The sequence below is a fragment of the Sus scrofa genome, chromosome 7, assembly GCF_054392235.1.
Source record: "Sus scrofa isolate SSC_HxYL_T2T_F1_AM1 chromosome 7, Sscrofa_HxYL_maternal_Yorkshire_Landrace_v2.0, whole genome shotgun sequence".
In the NCBI taxonomy this organism is placed as follows: Eukaryota; Metazoa; Chordata; class Mammalia; order Artiodactyla; family Suidae; genus Sus; species Sus scrofa.
In genome coordinates this window covers 1,538,513-1,561,886 of record NC_139389.1, presented here as the reverse complement: position 1 = coordinate 1,561,886, position 23,374 = coordinate 1,538,513, and the positions used below count along the sequence as shown (strand labels likewise).

The following is a 23,374-nucleotide window of genomic DNA, read 5'->3' as shown; positions in this document are numbered from 1 at the left end:
AAGCTCTTCGTGGAGTTCTCTGCTGGCCCAGTGGGCTGAGGAGCTGGCACTCTCACTGCAGTGGCTCAGGTTGCTGCTGTGGCGTGGGTTTAATCCCTGGCCTGAGAATTTCTGCATGCAGTGGGCCTGGCCAAAAAAATAAAGAAAGCTTTTCTAAGATAATCTATTCCTGTGGCATCGTGATTAACTTTGTCCTACAGCAAAGCAGCCGACATGGTCTGGCGTATACCTTCATTCCTCAGTTTCCTCACTCGTCTTCCCAGAGTTTGGGTGTGCGCCTTGCCTACATAGAAGCTGTTGGCTCTTCTCGAGGACTGGAATCATGGGCTCTGTTGTTGCCCCACGTTTTCTCATGCCCTGTATGTGCGAATAAACAAGCCAAACCTGAGGCTGGCAGCACAGGTGCAGCGGGGGGGGGGGCACCGCCTATTCCACTGCGAGTGTACCTGGCCCCCACGTGGTCTACACGTGAGTTACCTACTAAGCAGGGTAGATACCGCAAGAGCACAGACAGAGCCTGAGCCGTGTGGTGGTGGAGAGCTTAGATTGGGTTCTAAGCTCATCTGCTCAGCATGCCAAAACAATCATTCTATTTAATAAAAAAAAAATTCAGCTCACTAAATAAAATAGCACTGAATTAAAACCTGAAGTACAAAATAAATATCCATGAACCCATACTGATATAAACAAGTGACTGAATGAATAAATAAGTGGGTGAAAAGAGAGAGCTCTTCTATGCAGAAGATTCCAAAATTTACGGAGACATCCCGTCCTCTGGGAGGACTCTGCGGAGCACGTGTGGTCTGATCCGTCAGTTACAAACATGGACTCACAGTGATAAACCACATATCTGCCCTACGCAAAACCTACTTTTATTACTCTATCAAGAGCTAAAGTTACTAAATAGCCCGAGGAAAACAACAAATTATATGTACTCCATGAATACAGACTATTTTGACCCAAAGGCAAAAAAAGAGACCTTTTTCTTTTTATTATCTTTAAATTTTATGAAGATTTAATAAAATTTTACTGAAAATATGGACATATTTACTGCTCTTTCTGGGATTAAAGAGGCACCTGGCGGCTGGCTGTTCATTTCAAGGGACATTTCAAGGGCATGGCTGACGGCTCTGTTCTCTGATGTTACCGGGCGTCTGCCTGAGCCTTTGCCCAGCACTTTGCCAAGTGCCAGGCAGCGTCCTCAGCCAGAGCCAAAGGGTTGGAGGCGGCCTTGGGGAGGGGCTGCTCGGCCACATCAGGACATCCCACCTGCCCACCCGCCCTCTCCCTGGGATTCTGGGCTTCGGGGGAGCCCACGCGACCTTCACCTCGAAGCCTCCGCGGTAGGCACCCCAGCCCCTGGGGAAGAGGCTGCAGAGTTAAAATCATGAAAGCGTTTTGCTGCCCCTGAAAAACGTGTGGTCTGTCAGAACCCCAAGACATGCCGAATAATGGGGATCAATCACCCCCTTTCTCCTTTCCTGTGTGCCTTCAATTAGCGGAATGAAAGCAAACCCTGGGCTTTAGAACCAAAAATAGCTGGAGAAAAGTGACGCAGATTTCACCGAGATGAAAGAGTGGAGCCCAGAAGCCTAATTAAAAGCAACTGAGAAACCAGCATTCGATACAGAGTTTACTCACCTGAAAAAATAAACCCAGGGCTGCAGCCCTGGCTCTGGGGGAGGGCTTGGGAAAGGGCCCGAGGGGTCCCCTGCGGGTCACAGGAAGGGCCTGCCCGCGAGGACACAGAGCCTCACTCTTCTCGCTCCCGGAGTCAGGGGGAGGTCAGCCAGCCAGGGGCTGCCCGCGTGGCCCAGGACGGCGGGCACGACCACCTTCACCCGCCCCCAGACCTGGGCCTCCGCCACATCTCGCAATGTGCATGATTAGCTAAAGGCCCCTTCCTCCCAGCTCTGCCAGCTTCTTCCTCTTCCCACGCGCCCTCCCTCCCCGCTGCTCCCCACGCCACAGTCAGAAATTCAGAGCGTTTCTGTGCTTTCAGCATATGGATTGTTTTTGATGGCAGGAGCTTTCAAGGACTTACTGAAAGCATTAGCCCTCCTTCACCCAGAGGAAAATTCTCTTGGTTTTGAGATAAATCAAGGCCAAGGTCAGTCAAGAAATAAATGATTCTCTCTTTGGTGCATATTTTCACCCTAAACATCAGCTCCTCGAATGGAACGCTGGCAAAGCCACACGGCCTCGGCCAGGCCTCCTGAAGCCATTGCCGTCTTGTCCAAGATCTCATTTGGAGGCGGGAGAAAGAACGTAGACGAATTTTCTTGGCTCGCGACTGCTGGGGGAGCCGGCCGGCCTGCTTTCCCTTCCAAGCTAGATTTTCATCACCTGGGGGGTGGGGGGGGGAAGATGTATTTGGTGTTTTCTAACAAATGCAGTGGTCTTGTGCCTGCAAATAACTGACATGACAGCACCGCTTTCGGAACAGTCTGTTCAGGAGGCAGAGACCAGATGCTTGCTCCCCTCTGGGGTCACAGGCAGTTCTTCGGGTCGCGCATTGTCAGGTGGGACCGTCCCCGAGAACGGCCGCTGCCGTTTCACAACCTGCGCGGACCTCGCTGCGCGGTTCCAGGATGAGCGCTCTGCACGGATGTCCCTGCTGTCCCTTAAGTACTTTGCGGACACCACTCTGACACTCGAGAGAGTCTCCTGCTTCTTGTCGTCTTTGTTGTTTTTTGCTTGTTAGGGCCAAACCCACGGCATGTGGAGGTTCCCAGGTTAGGAGTCACATCGGAGCTGCAGCTGCCGGCCTCCACCACAGCCACAGCCACGCAGGATCTGAGCCGTGTCTGCAACCTACGCCACAGCTCACGGCAATGCCAGATCCTTAACCCACTGAGGGAGGCCAGGGATCGAACCTGCATCCTCATGGATACGAGTCGGATTCACTAACGCTGAGCCAAGACGGGAGGCCCCAAGAACCTTCTGCGAAGCGCTGGAAATGTGGCCTTCATCTTGTAGGGTCAACCATCTTCAGGGCACGTGTTTATAGACGCCCAGGACCATCCCCCACTGTCCCGGGGCTGTTCTTTTGCGCTTTCTGCCTCGTTTTCCTCCTGACAGACCCCCCTCCCCCATCCCTGTCTTTCCAGCCTCGTTTCTGTCATGAAGGCTCTCAGCCTGGCGCTATGGGCCGGCCTTGAAAGGCCACCACCCACTGTCCAGTGCGACATGGAGGCACTTGCTTGGTCACATGGCTTTTGCTCTTGCTCTTTCTGCGGGGACCCCAGGACGGAAGATGTAATCCACCCTGTTTCTCAGGACAGGTAGTTACCGGGCTCCTCTCTTGCTTTGTTGGATCTTTGATTTTTCCCAGCGGTCCTCTGACCCGTGCCCCCAGGCCCAGTGTGGGTGTTTTATATAGATCCCTAAAGAGTCGTGCATTCTTTTAACGCACTGTGTGGGTGTCGTTTCGTGTGTGTGCACTTCGGTGTCTCTCATTACCTCCCGTCGCTGTGCAGAATGCCACCCAGGCCACGCTGGTCCCCACCCCCACTCACCCATGCACACCCAGGTAGGGAAGACGGAGCGGCCAGAACGGCTGGTCCCCAAAGGACAGTGACGTGACGTGGCAGACACTGTCCTTAAATAAGTCTCTGACCACCACGGGAGGTGGGCTAACGGCTTCCGTCCCTGGTCACGCGCCCACGCGCTCCCTGGGGTCTCCTTGCGCACAGGCCGCTGTCGAGATGATGTGGTTACGGCGAGAGTCTGGGTGGGCGTCTGAGAGCTGCTGGTCCGTGGGTCTATATCACTGCTCGCTGCTCCAACCCAGGGCCTGGCGCAGCACCTGGGAATGAGAAAAGCTTGAGAGTATTTGGTGGATGAGGGGACAAATGGGCAAATTAATAATAACAACTGTATGGGAGTTCTCATCGTGGCGCAGCAGAAATGAATTCGGCTAGGAACCATGAGGTTGCGGGTTCGATCCCTGGCCTTGCTCAGTGGGTTAAGGATCCAGCGTTGCCATGACCTGTGGTGTAGGTCGCAGATGCGGCTTGGATCCTGCACTGCTATGGCTGTTGTGTAGGCCGGCAGCTGTCGCTCTGATTCGACCCCTAGCCTGGGAACCTCCATATGCTGCCGGTGCAGCCCTAAAAAGCAAATAAATAAATAAATAAATATAATAGCAACTGTATAACAATTAAGTCATGGGGGAGTTTCCTTGTGCTGCAGTGGGTTAAGGACCCAGGAACTTCCACATGCCGCAGATGTGGCCAAAAAAGGAAAAAGTCCTGGGGCTGGAAGGCACGCCTAGGCCTCTGTCCTGGCTACACCTCTGCAGGATGGAGTGAGTCAGTCTGTGAGTCGTCCAGCAAACGGGGCACCAGAGCTGTCGGGTGATCACACATGATGGGAACAGTAGGATCTCAGTCAGAGGAGCCATGATTCAGCCCAGCCCTGCCAGGGCTGGGGTCGTGCCAGGGTTATGGCGCCTTCACGAGCAGCAGGGGTTACGGGCATTGGGGGGGCGGTTTGCAGGGATTAAAGTGGCCTCCTTCTTGCCCTTGTGTACTTCATGCAAATAGGAGCTAAAAGCAGGGGTGACAATGCTCTTAATAATTGGAACCCAACTCAGACGCCGCATAGTCCCTCTTCATACAGCACCAGTCACTTCACGCAGACGGGGACACGCAAAACAGACATTTGAAGACCACTGTCGGGACCCACCCAGCGAACAGAAACCCAGAGGGAGGCAGCGTAACAGCTCAAATCACAACCCTCTCATTTTCGGCTGTCGGCAGTCTGGTTGTACTGCACATATTACTTAAAACCTTGAAGAAGCAAGCAAAAGAAATGGAATAAGCAGAAAAACAGAAGGTGAAGTTCAAGAGTTTTGACTGGAAGGGGATCAATGCACCATGAGCCCGGGGTCACATCCAGCCACCTGCTGTCAATAAAGTTTTATTTGAACACGGCCACACCCGCGTGTCTGAGGACTGTCCGTGGCTACTCTCAAATGGCACATTGAGTAGCTGCCCTGCCCAGAAGGAGGGGCCACCAGGCATCCACATGTCTGCGCTTAACAGTGAGCCAGCACCCGGTCGGCAGGTGGAGTCAGAGGACACAAAGGGCAGAGGGCGTGGCATCCACCCGCCTCCCTGTCATCTTGCCAAGTCATAGAGAAGATGCTTTGCCCTCTTTCAGAGCCGTCCACGGGCTCAGATCGGTAACTCAGCCCTGACGAAGCTGGTTTGCACAGGCGCCCAGACCCTCAAGGCCCCTGAGCCCGGCTTTCGGCCCTCGCGTGAGGACAGACGGAAAGAAGCTGGGGCCTCCGTGCCCAGCATCACTGGTCACGGGTCTCTGATCAGGACTCAGTGGCAGGACCTGTGATGCACGAAGGCAAAGGCAGGCGAACACCGACCTGGGCGCACGGCGCGCCCCGCGCAGCTCCCCGACCTCGCGGGAACGCTCTGGAAAAGGTTGGTGACATAGTCTGGAGGCTCGTGCTCCCGGGAAACGTCTGCCCTTCCCAGACTCGGTTTGCAGGTGGTCCCCATCGTCCTGTGAGAAAGCAGGATGCAGAAACCTCGGCCACGGCGCCAAGAGAGCAGCCAGGCCAAGGGAGAAGCAGCCTGAACGCCAAGGGCCGGGGACCCTGCTTTTCGAGGATGAAGACTTGGGAACCGAACCTTTCTCAGCCCTGCGACGCTCCCGAACTTTAAAACGGTAAACCCGCGTGTGTGCAGATGGGGCCGCGGGGCGTTTGGAGGATGGTTCTGCCCTTCATGGGACTCTCACCGAGGGCGACAATTTTCCCCTGGGTCCCCAAGTGGGGGCCTTTGTGTCTAGGTCTGGACACCCCCCTGGGATGGAACCCCTTTATCTGATGCCCTCCTTGGTTCCCTAGAACCTGGTCCTCCAGGAACTGGGTATGCGTGCCCCTTGGCCCCCTCAACAGCCCCTCAGTGACTACGGGCGCGGTCACGCTCTTCTCCGTCGGGCGGAGTCCCTGGCACCTGCCACGGGGACCGAAACCACCAAGTCCCATGCTTGTCACAGCTAGGCTTATTTCCTTAGGAGGAATTTCAGAAGGGGGGTGGGTGGACAAAGAATGTGTCTTTCTCATACTGACCCGCAAGAACTCTTTATATATCAAGGATGCCAGCCTTTTTTTCGGGAACACGGATGGCAAACCATTGTCCTGGTTTGCTCAGTGACATTTAATTTCCCCGTGGGATCCGTGGACGTTACTGTGCGCAGTCAGATCTCTTGATTTATTTTATAGTCTCTGCCTTTGCCGTTATTTTTAGGAAGGCCTTTTCCAACAGCAAAATTATCAACTATTTATCTAAATTTCTTTTATGACCTGTAAGGCTTCCTTTTTAACATTTTTATCTCTTTAACCCATCTGGAATTTATTTCGCTATTTGGAGTACGGTGAAAAGCCTACTTGAAATTTTTCCAGCGGGGCAGGTAGGCTTCCCCGTACATTTAATAATCTGCGCTTCCACTGTGCTTGTGAAGCGCTCCATTTCTCATCGGCTAAACAGTGACCCAGCTGTACCGGCTGGCGCCTCGGTCCAAGACGGGAAAACCTGGGTCTGCGCCTGCGCTCACGCAGGACAGAGGGATTCGCCGGAAGGATGATGGACCGAGGGAGAGGCGGGCTGCCCCCAGGCCTTGCCAAACAGGGCCCGCGGCGGGGAGGGCTGCGAAGGTCCTGAGTCTGCTCAGGGAACCCTCTCTGGGTTGCAGTGGTCGGACAGGATGTGACTTTGCCACGGCGTGGGTGGTGGGCGGTGGGTGCCGACCTGAGGTGGCCTCGTCCTGATGAGCATGGTGTTTCCAGAAGAGCTGATGCGAAGGACCTTAAAAGAACTGTCCTGATAAAACTCATAACATCCACGCTGACAGACTAACGTTTCTCATTATTCAAGCAAAGAATGGAGAACTGGAGTGACTTTCTCCGAAGCGCAGAGTCCCGGGAAAGCGCTGAGGCCTCCTTGCTGTTCGTGCAGAATTACGTCCGTTTCTGCACCTGACACAGAACTGGCCAGTTGTGGACAGTTTGATCCCTCTAATTCCCTCATGTGTTTCTCAGAATCTGTTGGATGGTGGTTTATTTTCTTAAGCCAAGGAAGGACCTCCTTATGTTTCCATTCACTTTATTTTAACATTTTTTCTTCTAATGATTTTTTTTTTTTCTGGAGCCAGATCCTCAGTGGAGGAAGTGCATGTGGGGTTTGGAGGAATCCCAGGGTCGTGGCCCTTTCCCTCTGACAGGCAGATGGTCTCAAATAGGACCCTGGGCCGACCGGCGGTCAGGGGAGCCGTTCTCAGCGCAGGAGGAGCCAGGGCGAGGGCCTCGGTTCTCACGGTCCCCTTCTCTCTCCTCCGCCCCCGCCCAGCAGGGCCCGAGTCCCCTACTGTAAGTTTGCATAAGAACCAGCCTGCCTTTCTCCAACATAACACTTCCCACAACTGTAATAAATGATTCTCTGTAATGCGGGTCAGTGGTTTTCGTGGCCAGAAGGTAGTCTGAGAACACGGGCCGGGCAGGGCCGGCTTCATGGGCGAAGGAGCTGAGCCGTGTATGTGGCTGAAGGCTCGGCAGTTGCTGTCTTGAAATTCTGAATTTCTGATCAAGGGACCTGGGTCTTATCCCTGGATGTCCCCTAAGCCCTGCCCCGAGAGAGGGCAAACGTGCCGCGGTTGTTGAATGTTGTCCCTGAGTAGATTCACGAAGGCGAGCTGGGCCGTGCCGATGTCTCCATCAGGAGAAGAGCATCGGAAGACCAACAGATCTGTTAGTTTTTGGGGCGGTTACTTTTTGATTTTCTTGTTTAGCCTTCATTTGAATCAAAGCCCAATCTGGTGTGTTTCACAATAGTTTTCTTTAGCTGGATTTATTTTTAATTTTTTAATTAATTTATTTATTTTTGGTCTTTTTGTCTTTTTAGGGCCACACCCGTGGCATGTGGAGATTCCCAGGCTAGGGGTCTAATGGGAGCTGTAGCCGCCAGCCTCCACCACAGCCACAGCCACGCTGGATCCGTAGCCCACTGAGCAAGGCCAGGGATCGAACCCGCAACCTCATGGCTCCTAGTCGGATTTGTTAACCACTGCGCCACGATGAGAACACCCAGTTTTTTATTTTTTATTGAAGTATAGTTGATTTACAAGGTTGTGTCCATTTCTGCCGTACAGCAAAGTGACCCAGTCGTTCATGTATATGTATGTTCTTTTCCTCGCGTTGTCTTCCGTCATGGTCTATCCCAAGAGACGATACAGGTCCCTCTGCTGTACAGGAAGACCTCATGGCTCACCCATCTAAACGGAATTAAGGCCCAGTCTGGGGAAGTGGAAGGGGACTGCTGCTTCGGGCCGGGTCTCCAGGCAGCTGGATTTGAGGTGAGGGTGATGGATGCCCCACCCCCACGAGAGCCAGGGGCTGGGGGGCCGCAGCCCGCAGCCCTCTGAGCACCCACCTACCAGGCGACTGCTGGGACCAGTCGCTGCAGGTTGACGTGCCCAGGCAGCGGGCTCTGAGAGGAAGCCACTATGAGGGGAGGGGGCAGAGGAAGCTGGCCACAGCCTGCCCCCCTCCCCCGGGGGAGCTCTGTCTCAGGGCCTCCCCAAGGTGGGGGGCAGGGACTGAGCCTCGGTTCTGTACATCCACCAGGAAGCTTATCCCCGGGAAGAGGCAGGTAAAGGGTGAGGTGGACGGCCTCAGGCAAGAGCAGTTCCTGGAGGGGTGGAGAGCAGAGCCGTCAGCCAGAGGCACCAGCCTGGGCATCTGGGTCAGCCGGGGACCTACTGCTGTGCCCGCGTCACTTTCACAAATGCAGGGGGACAGCCTATTTATATCCTATTTCATATTATGATAGAGTTAATATAAATATAACCTCAATCATCAAAAGGCTATTAATATATGATTCATGTTAGCACAATACACTCGCATTAATATATAACATTCTTATGTTACTGTGACAGATATCGGGATACATTGTATCACATTGGTTTTTATTAATATGTGTTTAATGATTAAGAGCCAGGCCTCTCCAAGATCTTAGGCTCAAGGATGTCCTTGAGTTGGAGGCAGTGACCACAGCTGCATGTAACCTTGGCAGAGTCAAAAGGGGTGTCAGGAATGATTCCCCAGTTTCCATGACGCCGGGGGCTGGATCCTGGCAGGAAAAGGTCTGGTTCCCTCCCTTAGGCTGGGCCTGTGCCTGGCAGTCAAGAGAACACACTTTTGCACGTTTTCAGACGCCCTTGTGGGCTCCGACCTTGGCAGCACAGGGCTGGATCGTGGCAGGAGATGTCTGGCCAGCTACCGAGCTCATGTTCTCCTGAGACCCGGGGAAGGCAGCAGATCACGGCCCACAGAGATGCCCTGGACACCACTTCTGACCCGTCGGTTTGCAGCGTGCGTGGGAAGAAAGCAGATCAGCCAAAAGGCATCGCCATTTGCTGGTGTGTGTGTGTGTGTGCGCGCGCACACGTGTGCGTGCGCAGGGGACTCAATTCTTGTTTTTATTTTTGTTTTTTTTTTTTTTTTTTTTTTTTTTGCAGATTTGCCATCATGAAATTAGGCTTTGTTCCCTGTGCTCTTTGGCTGAAAGTTGGAGAGAGGGGCCCAAAGTTAATCCCAAACTAATGATAGATGAAGAGCAGATAACAAAGCTGTGGCTATTTAATTTCCAGGCTTACTCCTCTAGGGCCAGGGAAAGGCTGTTTTATTTTGGTCCCACAGAGGTCCTTAGGTTCCAAGGCCATTTAATGTAAGCAGAACATTTGAAATTTCTTTTAAGGTTTTTTTCTTTTTTGGCTGTTTGTGGAAGTTCCCAGGCTAGGAACTGAACCCGAGCCACAGCAGTGACAGCGCCAGATCCTTAACTGCCAGGCTGCCAGGAAACTCCAGAATGTTGGAGATGATTAGCCCTGGGACAGAGGCTGGGCTTATTTAAAGCCTCGGCAATGGAGCTCTTTCCTGCAGGCTCCAGCGCGTCCTTCCTCTGACGCTTGTTTTTGCACCGTGGACAGTGGCCGGCCACAGCCCCAGCCATGGCCACCTTCTCCTTGTGCCGGCAGCAAACATGACTTCGAAGCTGGGCATCTGTGAAAGGAGGTGCAGCCCAGAAGCTCACCCTGGAACAATCATTTCTGTTTCGTTCTTATTTCGTTCATTAATTGGCTCCATCTACCTGGAAATGTGCACACCTGGCACAGCCCAGGATGCAAACGTGCCCACTTTCATCCCCCCCACCCCCCTGATCTATTTAGTGCTAAAACCGAAACCCCGAGTTTACCTAAAAAACAAACTTGTGCAATATGGAGTCCAAAGTCATTTCACGGTGCTTGATTTTATTGGCTTTGTTTTGTGGTTGTTTGTGTTTTAAGATCCCTTGGCGGACCCTTGTCTTCTGCGTGTCCAGTCAAAGCCAAAATTGTTGGTCTTTATGCCTGAAATGTGCCTTTCTAACTATTTTCCACCCACGATGCTGCTGCTCGGGTGTTGCCTGATGCCAGGGGCTCGGTGTGCCGGCCCCCCCGTCAGGATCAGGGCAGACGCTGCTGGGAGTGGGGTCACTATGGGTCTCTGCAAGGTGTGTTCTGGAGGGAGGAAAACAGGTGCATACCTCTGAAGAGATAACACCAGTGCCCCGGGCTGGATTGGAACAGCGGCGATGGTAGAGCTCCGGGTCCCAGGCTGGAGAGCAGAGAGCCACTCGGCTGTGGTCTGTCTCTTCCTTCTGCTTGTAGGGAGGTAAAGGACTCTTTCAGTCTTCCGGTCCTTCCCCGGCCTCAATCGCCTTCTCTCACTTCCTCCTTCCACTCTACCTTGAGTTCAGGTTTGTTGGTTGAGGAATCGTGTTCGATCATGACTCTGACACGGGAGAGGTGGCTCCGTGTCTGCTGGGTCACATGCATGCTGCAGCTGGGGTCCTGTCTGCCTCTCCTTTCTCCACTTTCCTTCTCGTTCCTTTCTCACGCGTTGTCTGAAATCCCGAATCTGGAGGTGGTCAGGTCCGTATCAGCTCTTCTTCACCTACTTTATAAATCCCCTGAAGTCAGAAGGTATTATCCTGTCCTTTGGGTCACAGCTGATAAAATAACGGTGCCCCTTGGAAAGCTCCCTCGCTGCCCGTCTCCTGGTGGGCAGCCCTTCCTCTTTACCCTGGAACCACATTATATCAGCACAGGTGGGAAATTGGTCAATCCACTCTCTGCTCTGCCCCCAGCACTGGTCCAGCAATGCTGGTGTGTGTGTGTGTGCGTGTGTGCGCGTACGCGCGCAGAATATCATACAAAGACAGCATTGTCTGTGCCCTTGGAGAACTTACAAGTTAACAGAGGTCGACAAGGTGGCCACAGGGAAAAGCAGAAATGAGAGAATAAGAAAACATACAGCGACGACAGTAGGCGTTTCTAACAATTAATGGGCAGACATTGGATTAAGCACACTGAGTGCAACGTCCTGTTTGATTGTCTCCTTGACCTTATAAGCTAGGTCCTTTTTTTTTTTTTTTTCAGGGCTGCACCTGCAGCATATGGAAATTCCTAGGCTAAGGGTCGAATCAGACCTGAGGCTGCTAGCCTACAGCCACAGCAACACTGGATCCGAGCTCCATCTGCGATCTATGCTGCAGCTTGTAGTAGTACTAGATCCTTAACCCACAAAAGCCAGGAATGGAACCTGGGTACTAAGGATACTAATTGGGTTCTTAACCTGCGGAGCCACAACGGGAACTCCTAAGCCAGGCAGTATTGTTAGTTTCATTTTACAGATAAGACAGCCAAGGCTGAAATGTTGAGCCGATCGGCCGAGTTGCACGGCTACCACTTACACGGGTTGTGTGGCTCTGGGGCCTGAGCTCCTGGCCACGCCCTTGTCCCTGCCGTGGGTGCCGCTGACCTTCAGGGGGACCCCCAGGGCCCGAGCTGGGCTCTGAAAGTTACACTGAGGTCCCAGGGCCAAGGTAGGGCCTCTTGTGGGGCAGTGTGGGGAGGGGTGGGGGCCTTGGGAGCCGAGGAGCGAATGCCGGGCAAGCGCGGCTCCGAGCCCTGGCCCAGGAGCAGGCACCAGGCGTGGCCTCTGTGGGGCCTGGGCGCCGGGCCGGTGTCCCGGCTGGGCTCTGCCTGCAGGTGGGACTCCCCGATTGCTGCCGTTTGGGGTTCAGTGCTCCTTTTTGAAGGTCCTTTAGCTTGGGTCACGTTTGTGAGCGATGACTGTGAAATCCTGAGTCAGAGGAAGAGGCCTTCGGAGCCGGATGACGGCCGCAGGGCCGGAGGCCGGGAAGGCAGAGGTCCCCCCAAGGCCCTGCTCCAGGGTCTGGAAGCGTGCTTTTCCCTACAGGAGCAGAAGAGACGCCAGGCGGAGGGTGGGTGACCTCAGTTCTGGATCATTTGAATCTGAGATGACATCAGAAAAGCCAGCGGCCGGGTACCAGGCGGTCACGGCTGTGGAGACAGATGTGTTATTTTCCTTCTCATTTCCAAGAAGTTCCGCTCTCCCACCCCCGCACCTTGGGTTTGGGGATTTTTTTTTTTTTTCCTGTTAAAATGGCTACCAGGCTTTTCCAGAACCATCCAGGCCTGTCCAGAGCCTGGCCCACTTTTAGCTCCACCTCCGCAGCCCTGGCTACACAGCGAGCTCGGTTGCACCGCCCCCCGGGACAGGCCAGTGATGCTGGGCGGTCCGAGCCCAGTGCGCAGGGGGAACCTCGCTGGGCCGCCAAAATCCGAGCAGCATAGAGGTGACAGTGGCACTCAGATAAGCTCGTGAGTGGCTGACAGCTGGCTGGAGCGCCCGCTGAACTCCCTCCAAGAGCACCGCCTGTCCCGGCGCTGGCCCCAGCCTGGGACCGGCCCTGAGGACACTCAGTCACAGACGCTCCAACCGCTCAGCGGCCCTGCCCAGGCCTGGAGGACCTGACACGCAGCAGCCCCATGCTCAGAGCCCCCCGAATAAAGGTGTCCTGTGCCCCAGGGCCGCCACCATGCCGTCCACGCCTCTTCTGCGCAGGGGCTGGGAAGCAGGCAGGCTTGTGGGGCGCCCTGGAGGCAGAGGTGACCGTCACCCCCGCGAACTAGGGCGAAAGGGTCGCTTGGGACCCCGCAGTGGCCGCCCTGTCTGCTGGGTTCCTGCAAGGACAGCGGGCCCTGGAGCTGAGGGGCCCTGGTGGCCGACCCCCCAGTCTTCTCGTTTTAAAGATAACACTTTGCCGCCCAGGAAGGTCCGGCCTCTTGTCCAAGTGCAAGGACGGGTGAGAACTTGGCCCAAGACTCAGAAGGACTGAATTGCTCCCTAAAGCCTCTGGGGCCCGCGGGCTCCCTGGGAACTGACGCAGTGGTTACGGCAGACCTTGCCCGTGACAACACGCAGAGCGCGATGGCGCAGAGTCCCCTGCTGGGGTGGGCAGCACGCACACCTGGCCCCCTGGCATGGCTCAGTGACGACTGTAAGACGCTTAAATGGTACACGTCCTTTCACTTCCAGGATGGATCCCAGGGAAGTAGTCCGAAAGGCAAAGAAGATTATTTATTTCAACATTATTTAGTCGTCAGTGTTAATTTACAACGCTCACTAACAGCATTTGTTATATTTATTATAACACCTGGAGAAGTAAAGAGTTAGAAGCAAGTACATGTCTAAAATAGGGCAACGATTAAATCCAGCCATACTGAGTAACATTATGCAGTTATTAATAACTATGTTACAAAGATTATAGGAAAATACGCATCGTTATGTTCCATATTAAATATAATATGTATTTTTTTAAATCCATAATTTATACGTGAACTTTAAAAATTGGAAATAGGAGATCCCACTATGGCACAGTGGGTTAAGAATCTGATTGCAGTGGCTTGGGTCTCTGTGGAGGCGCAGGTTTGATCCCCAGCATGGCACAGTGGGTTAAGGATCTGGCATTGCTGCAGCTGTGGTGTAGGTTGCAGCTCTGGCTTGGATTCACTCCCTGGCCTGGGAACTTCCACATGCCTCAAGTGCAGCCATAATTTTTTTAAAAAAAATTGGAAATAAAAGGAAATGTTAACAGTGGCTATATCAGGAACCAGAGATGATTCTTTAAAATTTCCCCATAATTTCCTGAATTTTCTTCAGTAAACATGCCTATTTCTTTCTTTCTTTCTTTCTTTTTTTTTTTTTTTTTTTTGTCTGTTTGCCTTTTCTGGGGCCGCTCCTGCAGCATATGGAGGTTCCCAGGCTAGGGGTTGAATTGGAGCTGTAGCCACCGGCCTACACCAGAGCCACAGCAACGCGGGATCCGAGTTGCATCTGTGACCAACACCACAGCTCACGGCAACACTGGATCCTTAACCCACTGAGCAAGGCCAGGGATGGAACCTCATGGTTCCTAGTCGGATTCGTTAACCACTGCGCCACGACGGGAACGCCAAACATGCCTATTTCTTATACTCAGAAAATAATAAGACAAAATGACTCGATAGGACTTCTGCTTCCGGAAAGACGGAGTAACATATTTCCACTATTCTGCTTCCTGTGTGCGACTAAAAACCCTGGACCTTATATATTCAAGCAAACATAAGAAGACGCTGAGAGACGGAGAGAAGACGTCAGACCACTTGGGGACACCAGGACCCTAGGACCAACACAGCAGTGAGTTTCCTGGGTTTTCTTTTTGCCTCGTGTTTCCAAGACCCAGGGTTGAAGAAGGCAGGAACCTAGAAATATCAACAGGTACAGAAAAAAAATTCCCTCAAAAGCCTGCTTCCTCTCACCAGTGGACCAGGGAAGAGGACCCAGCAAGACAGAAAACCTTTAGACAATAATTGCTCTCTTCCAGCCGAAGACCACAGAAGGAACCTTGGCCTCACCCACCCTGGGGGCCGAGGGGAGAGGTCGGTCTCCCACCCCTTCCACACAGTGACGCCCCGACACCCAGCAGGGTGCGTCAGAAGAAGTCCTGTGGGGGGACTCCATCCCTGCTGGGAGGTCTTTCCTCCTCCCTCCTCCCCCAGTATCCGTGGACGGCACGTAGGGACCAGACTCCCACCTCCATCAGCCAGGAATGAGGCAGAGACGTGTCAGAGGGCCAGATAAAATGGAAGGTTTAAGGAGTTCCCTTGTGGTGCAGTTGGTTAAGGACCTGGAGTTGCTGCAGTGGCTCAGGTTCCATCCCTCGCCCAGGAAATTCCACATACCACAGGTGCAGTTTAAAAAAGGAGGGGGGTTACATAAGAGCCAGAGCCTCAACATAATACCCCAAATGCCCAAGCTTTAATCAAAAATCACCCATTATACCAAGAACCAGGATAGTTTGGATGAAAAAGAAGACAATCAATAGAAGCTGCCACTGAGATGCCAGAGAGCTCGGATGACCTGACAAAGGTTTGAAAGCAGCTATGATAAAAATGTTTCCATAGCAATTATAAACATGCTTGAAACAAATGCAAAAATAAAAAGTTTCAGAAAAGAAAGTCTAAGCCAAAAAATAAACCACACAAGCAAATAAACACAAATCTTAAAACCAAAACATAACTGGAAATTCTTTTTTTTTCTTTTAGAATTGGAAAAAGGAAATTTTATCATTGAAACACGCAATGATCAAAAATTGAAATTCAATGGATGGGCTTAAGAGCAGAACAGAGGAGACAAAGGAAAAAAAAACAGCGAATTTGGAGATGGAACAGTAGCAGTTTCCAATCTGAACAACAAAAAGAAAATAGACTGGAAAAAAACATTAACAGAGGCTTCCAGGTCTGTGAGACTATAATAATAAAAGACCTAACATTTGTGTCTGCATAGTCCCAAGAGGAGACAGAGACAGCACAGACTTAAAAAAAAAAAAGGACCTGAAGAAATAATGGCCAAAAATGTCCCCAAATTTGACAAAAGACATAAACCTACAGAGTCAAGATTCTGAGCAAAACCTTAAGTAGATAAACTCAAGGCCATCCACACAAAGACATATCGTGTCAAAGATCTGAAAAATTGGGGCAAAGGAAGACTCTTGAAAGCAGCAGGAGATAAATGACATCTAAAGGGGGACAAAAACCAACTCAAATGTCAGCAGATTTCTCATCAGAAACCATGTCGTGTAGTTTTTGTTTTGTTTTTAATATACTGGTTGAAATTCCAAATTTTTCAACCTGGGTGGCATGTTGAACTAGGGGCTAGGCAAAGAGTTCTCAGACTCAATGCCAAAAGCATGACCCACGAAGGAAAAAAAAAATGATAAACTGGACTTCATCAAAACTAAATCTTCTACTCTGTGAAAAGAATGAAAAGACAAGCTACAGTTTGGGAGAAAACATTTGAAAACCATGCATCTGACAAAGAACTTGTACGCATAAAGGACTCTCAAAACTCTTGACAGTAACCAAAATAAACAATCCACTTAGAAAGTGGACAAAAGTCATAAACAGACCTTTCACCGAAAAGGATATAGATGACAAACAAGCTCATAAAAAGATATGCGACACCATTAGAGAAACGCTAAATAAAACCATGAGACATTACCCCTCATCTATCAGAACAGCTAAAATAAAAAATAGCAGTACCACTAAATGTTGGTGAGAATACTGAGAAATGGAATCCCTCACACATGGCTTCTGGTGATATTAAATGGTGCAAACAGTCTGGAAAAGAGTTTGGCAATTCCTTAAGAAACCTAACCATGCAACCACCACACAACCTGGCAACTGCACTCCTGGGCATTCATCCCAGAGAAATGGAACTTATATTTACACACAAAAAACCCCTCTGTACATGAAATGTTCATACAGCTTAATTATAATAGCCCCCAAATGGCAACAGCTTCCATGCCCTTGAATGGGGAGATGGTCAAATAAATTGTGGTGCATCCATACCTAGCAATTAAAAAGAACAACTTTTTTTTTTTTCTCTTAGGGCCGCACCCACAGCACATAGAAGTTCACAGCCACAGCCACGCAGGATCCTTAACCCACTGAGTGAGGCCAGGGATCGAACTTGCGTCCTCATGGTTACTAGTCAGGTTCATGACCACAGTGGGAACTCCAAAAAATAAAAACAACTATTAATATGTGCAATAACCTGAATGTATCTCCAGCAAATACATTTTTACAGGGAATAAAAAAAGTCCAATCTTAAAATGTTATATACTGTATGATTGCATTTAGATAAAGTTCTTGCAGAGACAAAGCTATGGACATGGAGAGCAGGTCGGTGGTTGCCAGGAGTCAAGGGTAGGGAGGAGAGGAGGGCGTGGCCTAACGGGCAAGGGAAGGAGCCTTGTCCTGACGTTCTGTGTTGGATACTGTCGGCGTCAGGATGCCGACAGGTTGTGATGAAACTCCCGGGAAAAAGGCAGGAGAAAATCCATGTGACCTTAAACTGGGGCGTTTTCAGAACCAACACCAAGACATGGTGCCTGAAAGAGAACTGATAGGCTGGACTTTACTAAGATTGAAATCTTTTTCTCTGCAAGAGGCTCTCGTTAGAATGATGGGAAAATGTCAAAGGAACACAGGAGCCGAATGCAAGGACTCCCAGTGTCCAAATTAGAACAATCTGAACAACAAAATAAAGTGGCCCTGACTTAGAACCAAAGTGCAAAATGATACCCGTGCATCTACACGGCTACGGGTACTCGACTGGATAAATTAACCACTGGGGGGGAGGACTAGTCTCTCAGGCGGAGGAGTTCCAAGTAATTCATGCAGCTGCTCTGCTCTCGGGACCAGAGCAAAGCCCCTGGGGCCCAAACACGGCTGTGCTGGGCCATTCCTTCCAAAGGCTACAGGTTGGAAGTGGGGGAAACAGAGCAGCTTTGCAGGAGAGAAACCTGAACAGACTCCCAGGTCATCACCACGGTGAGCGGTCACGCTGGGAGTCTGCACCCGGGAGCTGGAGTGTTCAAGCGGCACTTTGCTTCTGAGGTCTCGCGCCCCCGGGCCCCGGAGGCACCCAGCCTCGTCAGGAGGAAGATGTCAGACGGGCTCCAACCCAAAGGATCGTCTCGGAGACGCAGAGGAAACGCCCCGCCAGTGCTCCTCGGAGCAGCCAGGGTCCCACCCAAGGAGAGGAGCGTAGGGACACGGACCCTGCCGAGAAGAGCCGCCCAGACATCGCGAGCAAGTGTGACGCCGTCTGGAGGACATCCTGGCACAGAGACGGGACCCGGGTGAAAACGAAGGAACTTCAAGCCACCAAGGGGCCTCAGGGAGCAGGGTCTGTGACTCGTGGGCACTGCGCCGCATCCTCCTGTAAGCTCTCAACACGGGGTGTGCTTTTCTGGGCGTGCTCTGTGTTATCTTCACACCTGCTCCGTACACCTGCCTCCAGTCCCTCATAAAACATTTATTTAAAAATTTTAAAAAAGAGTGAATAAGCTATCCTTTTCTATGAAGGCTAATATTTATACTAAAGTTGAGCCAATAAGATAGCTTTTTAAAATTTTAAATGTTTAAAAAGTTGTGGCTGCACCTGCAGCATGGGAAGTTTCCGGGCCAGGGACTGAATCCAAGCCCCAACTGCAGCAATGCCACATCCTTTAACCCACGGCTCCAGACCAGGTGTCGAACCTGCACGACCACAGAGACCTGGGCCACCGCAACTGGATTCTGAACCCACTGCACCATGCCGAGAACTGCAAGTAGCTTTTAATGACAGATAATTATAAAGTTAATCCTAAAGACAGATCTTTTTATGCAAGTTAACAAACTATCTATGTATCTGTTTTTTAATTTTAACTTCGGATTTGAACCTGACCCCGAGCTCAGGTCCTATGGACATGAAAGTGAGAAATGATTCCTGCCTTCAAGAAAGGCTGATTTCCTTGATTTGCGCCTCAGTTTCTACAGCTCTGGTCGTCCAGGGCTAAAATGATGCACGTCCCTCTTGCGTGCAAGGCCAGAGGCACGCGGCATCCTGAGCCTGAAGTTTTGGGGATTTTTGTTTTGTTTTCAGATTTTTCGACCTGTGTGGCAAGAGAGCTAGTGCCATTCCCGTTCCTGGCCTTCAGCTCGCTGGTGGACGGCCTGCATCATGAAGCCTGTAGACATGGTTCCACGGTTTTTAAAGAGCCTCTTACTGACCTGGTGGGGTTTTACGTTTCTATCACATTCTATTTTGTTCTGTGTCACTGGGCCCCTCCATCTTCACACTGTGTAGTGGAAGGGTGTTCAACCCTCTCCCGTGTCAGCACTCGGGGGCCGGGGAGGCAGAGTTTGTCTCAAGAGCCCCTGGTTTTCAGGGAGGGCAGGGCAGGGACTAGCGCGGCTCTGAGGGTCCATCGTGGCATCTCTTCCCAGTGTCCACTTCCGGACAGTGGACAGTGATGTCACATGATAGCTTGAAGCTGAGCAGGTGGGCGCTTTACGCCACGGAAGCTGGCAAATTCTACCAGTCGGGGTCTCCACCCCCCACTCCCTCCCCCCCAGAGGGCCAGCTGTTGGATGCTTGCCAGCACACCACTGCCCCCGACCACCGCTGGCTCTAGTGGAGGAAAGGCCTTCTAACCTTTGCCCAGTGGCGGTCCCCATGCTCTCGCCAGAACGAGCTTTGTGACGGGAGACAGGGCCCGCCTCTACTTAGGTAACGTGTTCTCCTTTGCTCTCAGGAAGGAGACCTCGACGTGACCTCCAAGGCCCTAAACGCTTTGTCCTCCCGCCCCATTTCCTCATCTAGGGTGGGGTGCTGCCAGCTTTTCCCAGCCACCCTGGCCCCCTTTCCCGTCCTTTAAAGCGCCCTGCTCCCACCTGCAGCGGGGTCCGTGCACACTCCGCGCCTGGCGCGTAGGTCTTCCGGGGGCCGGCCCAGTTTAGCGTCCCGGGAGCGCCCAGAGACCCCGCAGGCCCTACTGGTGTGGGGCCATTCTTCCTCCCTGCCTTCACTTGGGTGCTCAAGGTCAAAGCAGAGACGTTGCCCCTGACGCCCATGCCCCTACCCGTTCCCCACCCAGACAAGGTCACCTCTACTCTCCGTTAGGCTTCCGTACGCCCCGTTCACAGCACAGCGCTGCTGGGGATTTAAGCGCAAACTGCTTGTGCCTCCCCTCCCCCCACTCTGCCGCAGGGGGCAGACACGTCTGATTTGCTGAGTGTCGCGTCTCTAACTCCTCACCCAGCGCCCAGCCTCCCACAGGCGCATTGAACCCATCAGTGAGCAAAAGCGCTGCCCACCCAGCCATCTTCCCACGGTGCTGACCACACAGCTGAGCGCGGGCACACAGAGTGGCCTAAAGGTGGGAGAGAAGAGAAAGGAGAAGACGGCTCTCACTGGACTAAAATGCAGAGGGACAGAGCTTTAAACACTTTTTTAAAGTAGGCGAGAGAGTCAGGAATGCATCAAAACCAAATTTCTGCCGTCTTCAGAGTTTGTGCCCGTCGCAAGCCCCCTGCAAGGCAGGCACAGCCCGAGGGGACCGAGGTGTCCACACAGAACTGTTGTGTCTGGACACTTACACACGTGCTCTCGTTTGGCGGAAGGCCACCCGCCTATTTGAGGCGTCTTTTGTCACGTCCGCTCTGCCGCAATGGAATTGGAGTAAAAAAACATCTTGTCCCAGCGCCGCAGGCCAGGACCAAGCACATCACCCAGGAGTGGGCGAGCCAGGGTCCGGCAGGTTGCAACCCTGCTCCCACGCGGCTGGAGGCCAGAGCCGCACATCCACAGCCCCGAGGCCCAGACGGGGCCTCTGGACGTGCGACCCCTGCGCACGCTCAGCTCCCTCGCAAGGGTGATTAATTAGCGCTGAAATGGGAGCAGCAAGACCTCACGGAAGGAAGCTGGTGTCTTCACGCATTTCCCACGGCCCCCAATTAGGCGACGCTCCGCTTGCTCCTGGGCGGGAAGAGCTTTTGCTTTCAGGAATTAGTTAAAAAGGAAAAAGGTCCCTTTGCATCCTGCAGGGACAACCACCTGCCTCCCGCCCCAGCGATCGCCGAGGGCCCCCTGCCCTGCGCTGGAATCAGAAGCGGTTATGCCCACTGGCAACCTCGGGTGTGCGTTTTTAACTCACGGGGAGGGAGGCAGGGCAAACGTTTTTTGTAAGGCTGTTTAAGAATCATTTGCAAGGGAGACAATTAGAAAAATATGTGGCCGTTTTCTTGATGTTGCAGAAACGCTGCGTCTGCCGTCCAGCTCCTGAGGGCCGGGTCTCTCCTGCAGGATTTATGGGCCAAACGCTGCCAAGCAGACAGAAATCCAAATAGGAACACGTCTCACCCTAACAGAGCTTTAATTCAGCGAGAAGCACGCCCCAGATACGCAGACGGTTTCCCAGCGCTCGGGGCCTGGAATCCCACTCCCTCCTCCTCGGAGCCCTCGGGAGGACACGGGCCCGCGGGTGACATGACCGGAAGCGGCCTGGTGACGGCTGCGAGAAGAGCCCTGGCTGGGCCCCCGTCTCCCACGTTAGGTGGGAGCCCCATTCTCAACGAGCACGTGTGAGACGCCCCTAGGTGGATCCTAAGGTTTCTACACAGAAATCCCCCTTCTTGTTGGGTGAGCCTCGAATTCTCCCGTCGCCCTGTCTCCACCTCCTGACAGGCCCCAGCGTGCTCACCTTGGGGCACCGTGGGGGGAGGGCTGTTCTCCAGGACGGAGACGCTTTATGACCTCGGGGGCGGGGGGCGTCCAGATGGACACAGCCCGCGGACGTCTCGCCTTTGCCTTCCCAGTCTCAGGAGCAGCCTGGACTCGCAGGACAGGCAGATCAGTGTCGGGGGGTCCCTGTCACTCAGACACGGCTGCGGGGCCCACGGGGCGGCGGATGTGGACGTGGCGGGCTGTCTTAGCTCTGTGTTGAGTCACAGCTGGGCCGTGTCTGCTTCAGAGCTGCCACCTCTGCACCACGTGGGCCCTCGCCCCTCCACATAGGGCAGCAAGGACCAAATACACCCTCAGAATCTTTCTCAACACTGTGCTCCCAGGAACCAGCCCCCAGCCCATCAAACCAGCTCAGCAGAGGGAACCACTTGCCCCTCCTGGTCTGTAGGGTGAGGCTGTTGAAGAAAAACAAACTACTCCCTAAAACAACTGGCGTTTGGGAGAAAGAATTTGCACCAGCTATTATTTGAACAACAAACACTCGTTCCTCTGATGAGTCTCCAGCACGTCTGTGTGTCCCCCTAGTACTCACCTGGAGTTGTCCGTGACTGGTACCACCGTGGGACCGTGGGACCGTGTGTCTGCCTGGTCTGCTGAGCGAGCCCCTCCCCTACTCCCAGCAGGCGATGGGAGCATGGGTGGTGCCCAACACAAGCTCATTGACTTGAATTAAAAGCACTTAAGGAGTTCCTGTCGTGGCTCATCGGGTTAAGAAAACGACTAGGAAGGCAGGTTCGATCCCTGGCCTCGCTCAGTGGGTTAAGGGGACGGCGTGGCTGTGGCTGTGGTGGAGGCCGGCAGCTGCAGCTTTGATTCGACCCCTGGCCTGGGAACTCTATATGCTACAGGTGTGACCCCCCCAAGAAAGAAATCACTTAAGTGATGTACTCAATCGGAGTCCAGGATTCCAGGAAGCACTTCTGTCAGGGGACAAGGCCAAGGGGACAAGGCCAAGGATGACAACCTGCAAGAGAAGGGGTGGCGCCTGCAAGCCCTCGACTTGCCGTCAGAACCAGGAACCAGGGTCTCAAAGTGCAGTTGCTAATTCAAGGTTTGTCCAAACCGGGGGAATGCCTTGGTCAGCAAAACCGGACCCCAAACCTCCCGAGAACAAGCCGTCTAGTGAGATTTCCGTTACCTGCTGCTTCCAGGCGGACTGGAAGTACCTCCGGGCCGCCTTCCCACTGGTGGTTTGGCACGTCTTCCCCCAGCTGGAGCCCACAAGTGCAAAAATCAAATGTCCTGGGAGGAGACTTGATTAAATGTCTTCAAACCTCAAAAAAGAAGACGTCAGTTCAGGCAGAGTTCAAGTTTGGAGGTCAAGCCTCAGGGACCCCTGGGGCTCTTTTGTAGAGAGCGCTTTAACTCTGGCCTTGAAATCGGACCCCGGAGACCTTCTCCGGAGCCCCAGGCGCTCGCCGCCCCACCCCCCTTTGTTCTGTGCGGTCCCCGCGGCCGAGGCAGAGTCAGGAGGTTCCGCCTGCTGCGCTGCGGGCCGGCCCGCCGACTCCCGCAGAGGGGGCGCGGTCATCCGCGGCTCTTCTGCTCACGCCCCTCTGCTCCCTCTGCGATGGGACCTTCAGATGGCTGACCCTTGCTGGGATCTGCTTTTCCAGCGAGATAGGATCAGTTCAAGCTGCCTTTGCACACGAAAACCTTCAGAGGCCCCTGGCGATGCCGCCACCTCCCGCCCAAGATGCTGACAGATGAAGCAGGAGGGAGCAATCCAGTGTGTGTTTGAAAACCAAGGAATTCTAAGGTTTTTACCTAGTTTTGAGCACTTTCCAGCTGTCATCCAGGGTGGCTGGCTTCAGGGATGGATGCTGTTTT

At 53.0% G+C, this 23,374-nt stretch overlaps 1 long non-coding RNA gene across 3 annotated transcripts; it reads right to left on the bottom strand.

The window, feature by feature from the left end:
- Positions 1-980: 980 nt before the first annotated feature.
- On the bottom strand, positions 981-23,150 carry LOC146401129 (uncharacterized). 3 transcript variants are annotated; one of them, XR_014809446.1, is made up of 3 exons: positions 22,683-23,058; positions 11,817-12,429; positions 981-3,808 (listed from the first exon to the last, which is right to left on the bottom strand). It is a non-coding gene; the product is annotated as an uncharacterized LOC146401129 (long non-coding RNA). The 3 variants fall into 3 exon arrangements; XR_014809445.1 differs by lacking the exon at positions 981-3,808 and adding an exon at positions 22,077-22,508 and having other exon boundaries at positions 9,688-12,429; positions 22,683-23,006; XR_014809444.1 differs by lacking the exon at positions 981-3,808 and having other exon boundaries at positions 9,688-12,429; positions 22,683-23,150.
- Positions 23,151-23,374: the final 224 nt, after the last annotated feature.